This window comes from Hemicordylus capensis, chromosome 1, assembly GCF_027244095.1.
Source record: "Hemicordylus capensis ecotype Gifberg chromosome 1, rHemCap1.1.pri, whole genome shotgun sequence".
NCBI classification, from domain to species: Eukaryota; Metazoa; Chordata; class Lepidosauria; order Squamata; family Cordylidae; genus Hemicordylus; species Hemicordylus capensis.
In genome coordinates, this window is record NC_069657.1 from 149,964,068 (window position 1) to 149,970,574 (window position 6,507).

General features: G+C 44.5%; 1 protein-coding gene across 1 annotated transcript in view; it reads right to left on the reverse strand.

Annotated features, from left to right (window-relative positions):
* PLCD4 (phospholipase C delta 4) overlaps positions 1–2,782 on the reverse strand; it is a 56,100-nt gene extending 53,318 nt beyond the window's left edge. The window contains exon 1 of the mRNA XM_053286133.1: positions 2,398–2,782. The gene's annotated coding sequence lies outside the window, so the exon portion shown is untranslated. The remainder of the gene's footprint in view (positions 1–2,397) is intronic.
* Positions 2,783–6,507: the final 3,725 nt, after the last annotated feature.

Genomic DNA, 6,507 nt, shown 5'->3' on the forward strand with positions numbered 1-6,507 from the left:
AGGGCTGAGAGAGATTCCTGCCTGCAACCTTGGAGAAGCCGCTGCCAGTCTGTGAAGACAATACTGAGCTAGATAGACCAATGGTCTGACTCAGTATATGGCAGTTTCCTATGTTCCTAAGAGGAAGTGTAAAGCAGGAAGGAAGGAAGTTAGTCCCTAAGAGTAGCAATCTACATTCCAAAGGATAGCATCAGAGCAGTAGAGAAGGGATGACCAATGTCTTGACCCTCTAGCCCTCTGACTCATTAGTCTGTCCTCCACTGTCATTGAGACAAGAGATAGCGCAAAGTCCTTCACTTCCAACAGACCAGTCACGCAATCTCATATGATGGGCTAGGCAGTGGATCCCGGAAGGAGGAGGGTCCCTGTGTACGTACAGCTTTTTAAAAATACAATAAAATACTGTGCTCCTGCTTAGGTATAAAATAAAAAAGTTAAGTCTCCGTTGTTATGTGGAAAGTATAGTCTCTCCTGCCCTTTAGCCAGAGGTTTTCTAGTGACTTCTGCATACACTGCCACTGTACAAAAAAACACACCACTTTATTAAGATTTTAAAAAACAGCTTTGAGACATCTGCAGTAGAGACTTGGCAAGATAAGAGAAGATCTGAGAACCTGACTAATGTAAAGCCTTGCAGAACTCTGATGACCAGTTCTTCAGGGTCCCTAGTCCTGGGATTCTCCTACCCACAGTCCCTACCTGAACAGAAACCGTCCCACCTTATCAGCCAGTGTTGTGCCTCGTCTCAAATAGAGTTCTGTGCTACCATTCCCACTGTCTGCACCGGAAGAAACAACTTTTGGTAAGAGGGGCTGGAGACGAATGAGAAAGTGTTCTTACGTGTTTTCAGTGTTCCTTAAAACTTCTGTCTGCTGCTGCTCAATACCTTGCAGAGGCAAAACAATGAAGCTCCCCCCTTCTCCTATGGAGATCCAGGGTCTACCTGTAGAGAGCTAATCATGGATCAGGGAGACCTGGGTTGATTTACTGCATGTCCTTAGACAAGCTCACTTTGTGTTAAATAGGAAGCGCAGTGGCAGAGCCATTGAACACTGTGGTATGCAGCTTACTTGGAAATAGGTCCCATTTAAATCAACAAGGCTTGCTTCCGAATAAACATGAGTAACACCAGGCTGAAATCTAAATGAGTGTGCACATTAAACGTAGGAAGCTGTCTCATACCACTACTGCTCCATCTAGCTCAGTATTGTCTACCTGGACTGGTAGCAGCTCTTCAGGCAGGGATCTTCCCAGCCCTATCTAGAAGTGCCAGGGATTGAACCTAGGACCTTCCGCATTCCAAACAGAGGCTCTGCCACGCAGCGACAGATCCATCCCCGTCACATTGTGCATGGAAAGCAAGTAGTAGTTGCTTAGGATCCTGGGTCACAGGATTATATTTTTTCCTTCCCTCTCAGAGGATTTGAAAATCCCAGCAAGCTTTATTCCTCAAGGAAATTCCAGTTATTCCTTTCCCATTGATCCCAGCTCCAGTTCCCCAAACCTTTGTGTGTTGCATGCCATCCTCTGAAGTTATTTTCTGGTTTGGTGTTAATTTTTAAAAGCATACACAAGGCAGGAATCAATGGAATGACCTGTTATGGATATTTAAGCGGCAGCCAGCCTAACCAACTTCTAAAAACTTCAGCTTTCACCTATAAAACTCTCATTCATGGAGTTAATCTCTCACATCATAACCTCCCTCTTTGAGATAGCATTTTATTGGTGAAGGCACTTTTATGATTGACTAAAATCCCAATCAAATATGTGCATGCATACTCTCACACGGTGTGATAAAAAATAAATCGCACACAAACAGAGAAAAAGAAAGGGCAGATATCTTCTCGGAGGAATTGCTACCTTATCCCTTGTGGCCATGAAGTAAAATGAACAGAAATTAATCAAATGGACCCTGTCCCCTTGTGGCCAGTGCCAGCGCCTCAGGCTATTTGATGTACTAATGCCCAGACTGCAGGGACTTCCTTTTAGTAAACAGTCTACCCCTCCCTGATACATAATAGCCTCACCTATATTTTGTCCGTTTTTGCCTCCAACAGTAGGAAATTCAGTAAGGGTAATTTTAAATGACAGTGCAACAAAGATATCTGCCATGCTGCCCTATATCAAATGACATGTACGGAGTAAACATGCAGACACTTTGAGCTCATATCTACAGCTACGGCCATACATTTGCCGATGAGTTCATGTTGTAGCAAATCCCCCCTCCCACCCGCTTCCTAAAGCTTAATGTCTCTGCCTGCAAGACTCACCAAAGCCTGTTTTCTGGGCTGTGGCTTAGCCATGGAACAGGAGAAACAATCTTTAAAAGAGAACAGTTCTCAACACACACAGAAGTCCTTTTGCCTTACCACCAAAGCCAACCAACCTCATACATACGGAATTAGGGTCAGAGGATTCCAGGAATAGAGGGTGCTGCGACTTCCAAGCATATTGGCGTCCAGCAGCACTTGGACAAATTCAGCAGTTTCTCCTAGTTCCTCTTCAAGCACTTGGTCCTCCTCCTGTCTGTGTCTCGCTCTCTGTGAGCACTGCAGCAGCAGCAGCAGCAGCCAGTCCCAGGCTCTCCTAGATGCACTGTGGAGGAGGTCTTTACAATTCAGAAATCTTACCCGTGGACAGAGGATGTTAGAGCTGGAGGAGGAGGGCCCCACTCTTGCAAGGTATCGCCAGCTCTTGGGGTGGCATGGGGGCTTGGGGGACCTGACTTGTCCTGCCACCTCCTGCTGTTGGCACTTGGGGCTGCAGCAACTGACGCAGCCGCTGAGCTTGCACTAAGGAGGGGGGAAATCCCGAGCTGACAGCCAGCCGCTCAGCCCTGCCCAGTGCATTGCTTCCCCACTTAAAGGCACAGAGCCAAAGACTCACTTCTTGTCATCAAGAAGCTGCTCCGATGGGTAGCAGCTTCTGCCCTGCAGCTAATCCGGAGGTGGGAGGTCAGTCCTGCTCTCGTAGCATTACCTTCCCCAACACCCAGCTTCTCCCACCCATGCTGACTGACGAGGTTAGTCTTTCCCTTGCAAAGACCATGAGGAATATCTCCCAGCTCCCGTTAACTCTCCCACAACCTCAGCAGTCAGCATTACTCCCAAGGCAGTGAATATATTACCGTTCTACCCCACTTTTTCTCTCTGATGCAACTCAAGGCAGGTTCCACCAGTCCAGGCAGCACTGAACAGACCCAGACCTGCTGCCGAGGTTGGCCTTCAGCAAGGTTGGCGCATCATGTATTTTCAAAACATGCCCTATTTTGGAAAGAGGGCAATTGTCTAACCAGCTGCCTTCTACCCCTGATCAGCTACAACAGTTAGGAATGCTCTAAGGTTGACATCTTGCTTGTTGAGGGAAGTGATTGTTGTAGGTCTGTCTCAGCAATGAACATATTAAAATGAATCACTACCTATAAATGAGCCAATGAACAATATTTCTTTTCCTCTGGGAAAGGTGGCATCCTTTTGCTGTGGAGTTTCTATTGTGGGATTTGTTTTATTTTGTAAACCCCTTTGTTCTACCAGTGACATAAGAAGGTCTTTTGATTATTTGTTTTTATTTATTTATTATTTTTTACATTTTATATCCTGCTCTCCAGTGTACTACATACTTAAGTTTCTCCTCACAACAACCCTGTGAAGTAGGTTAGGCTGAAAGAGAAGTGACTGGCCCAGAGTCACCCAGCAAGTCTCATGGCTGAATGGAGATTTGAATTCGGGTCTCCCTGGTCCTTGTCCAGCACTCTAACCACTCCACCACACTGGCTCTATTAATATTAATATTTCTACTCAAAGCCATCATATGCATCAAAGATGACATAATCTTTGGCATAACCACAATGCTAAAAAAAACAAAGCAGCTGCCAGGTATTTGCCCCATACATTACAAGAACCATCTGTGAGATTTAACCCAATTCAGACATTATGATGTATGTACATGCTTTTGCAGCCACCTAATGGCACAGCGGGGGAAATGACTTGACTAGCAAGCCAGAAGTTGCTGGTTCGAATCCCCGCTGGTGTGTTTCCCAGATGATGGGAAACACCTATATCGGGCAGCAGTGATATAGGAAGATGCTGAAAGGCATCATCTCATACTGTGCAGGAGATGGCAATGGTAAACCCTTCCTGTATTCTACCAAAGACAACCACAGGGCTCTGTGGTCACCAGGAGTCAGCACCAACTTGACGGCACACTTTACCATTATGTGCTTTAGTATGGATGACTCTACATGTGTTAACTTTAAAATTGAACTTGGGTACAGCCAGGCCCCCTCAAATTCAAGGTACAGATAGGAAGATATTGAACATAATGTGTGGAGAGCTGTATATGTATACAAGTATTTTTTTTAAAAAAAAAATCACAATAAGCAAGCAGCCTTCCCCACTGTAGATCTCAATTTAATGGGAATATTCCTTGACAAATCCTACATCAAAGGCTAATAGTGTCAAGGTTAATGCTCACTTCCTAATTACTTTCCTCTTATCTCATGAATAGTTAAGTCTTAAGGATCCCTGTTCACATGCTGAATCTCAGTATACAGATCTCTCGGAATAAATACAATTTCCATGTTTATAGCTGTCCACTTGTGAAATTAAGCCCTGTTCCTGTCAGATATTAGATTTAGTAATCTAATAATGTAGTGATCTTTACTAACCATCCAGAGATATAAGTTTTGGGCAGTATAAAAATGTGTCAGACAAACAGACGTACAAACATATGGATGTTCTGCAAACCTGGGAGGAATGGCCAATAGGAACATGGCAATACCAGACTCCTATTCATTTCTTTTTAAAAGAAGGGTTAAAGAGGTACATTTTGTCCTTTAGTTGAATGCCCAACTGTCCTCAGTCTTTGCAACCCCAGCTGCGTGCGGAACTAGGCAAGAAGAAGGCTTGATCTCTGGTTGTTAAAACAATTTGCTGCATTTCTCCCAAATGTTTGACATGGTTAGGAATAAGAATACACACAGAGGTCCATAAAAACGGGAGCAACAGACTTTCCTCACACCCCTCCCTCTGCTGATCACATGACACATGTAGTGTACCTGTCTCCAGAGTGAATGCTGTTTCCCCTCCAAGTCTGGCCCCTCCCACATGTCTGGCCCCTCATGTCTGACCACAAGTCCCACAAGTCTGGCCCCTCCCACAGAGGCCGGATGCCTCTGAGTACCAGTTGCAGGGGAATAACAGCAGGAGAGAGGGCACGAACTCAACTCCTGCTGTAGGCTTCTTGTGGCATCTGGTGGGCCACTGTGCAAAACAGGATGCTGGACTAGATGGGCCTTGGGCCTGACCCAGCAGGGCTGTTCTTATGTTCTTATTCATTTAATCAGCAATAACTAACAAATGAATAATATCCATGCCAACCTTCTCTTAAAAATAAATTTTAAGCTGATTTTTGTTGTTGTTGTTTGCAAGGGTGCTTTGAGATGTCTCTGACATTCTAGGCAGTCAGTACTCTGCACAGCGTCTTCTGCTTCAAACTAGAACATGTTCCCCTGAACTCAATCTTGAGGAGACTGTACTTGTGATAACGTGGTTAGTGCACTTCAAGAGTGGAGGGGCTCTTTTATGTAGTTTGTGCCTAAGTTAGCTCACATACTTTTGAGTTATTTTAGCATTGTGTGCGCCCTGCTTGTGAGCTTCCCAAAGGCATTTAGCTGGCCACTGGGAGATCCAGGATGCTGGACTTGAGAGACCGTTGGTCCTATCCAGCCAAGTAGTACTTATGTCCCTATGACCAAGAAGCCTATTTGTAACATCACCATTCATACTTTACAAGATAAATTCCCACCCCACTAACTTGATTACTACTCATATGCTGAGTAGTACCATGAGTATTCACATTGAAGGAAGGAAGTATATGGAGAGGTGCTCCTCGCTGTCATGAAATATAGACCATATATGTCAAGCAATAAACCAGTAAAGCTCATTTAACACAGGCCCTTTGGACTCAGCAGCTGTGACTACTGTCACACACTGAAGGAAGAGGATTAGAGACATTTGGTTTGAGCATGTGAGGTTACTCAGAGAGATTTAAGCTGCATCAGGATCAGCACACAGTTTACATTACATCTGCAATCATATTCGGCGGCGTATTAATGTTGGATGTGATTCTCCAGGGAGAAGCTGTTAGGTCAGTGGCGCTTAGTTTAAGGGAGACATGTGATGAGAAAACCAAGGCAATTAAATACAAAGTCATAATATTTGAATGACAAATTCCCTTTGAATGAAAGGATTTTAAGAAGAAAAAACCAACTGAGAAATTTACAAGTTTCGTTTTCACTATCAAAGGACAATGTGGTACGGTAAATAGCGCGTGTGGGACTTGAACTAGACTCAGGACCTGGGTTTAAGTCCACCCCAGCTATGGTCTTCACCATCTGCTCAATCTTATTTAATGGAGATGCTAATTGTGAGGAGAAACAATACCCCGCCTTCAGCTACAAACTGGTGCGCTACAAATGTGACCAATAAAAAATTTAAGGACATGGAT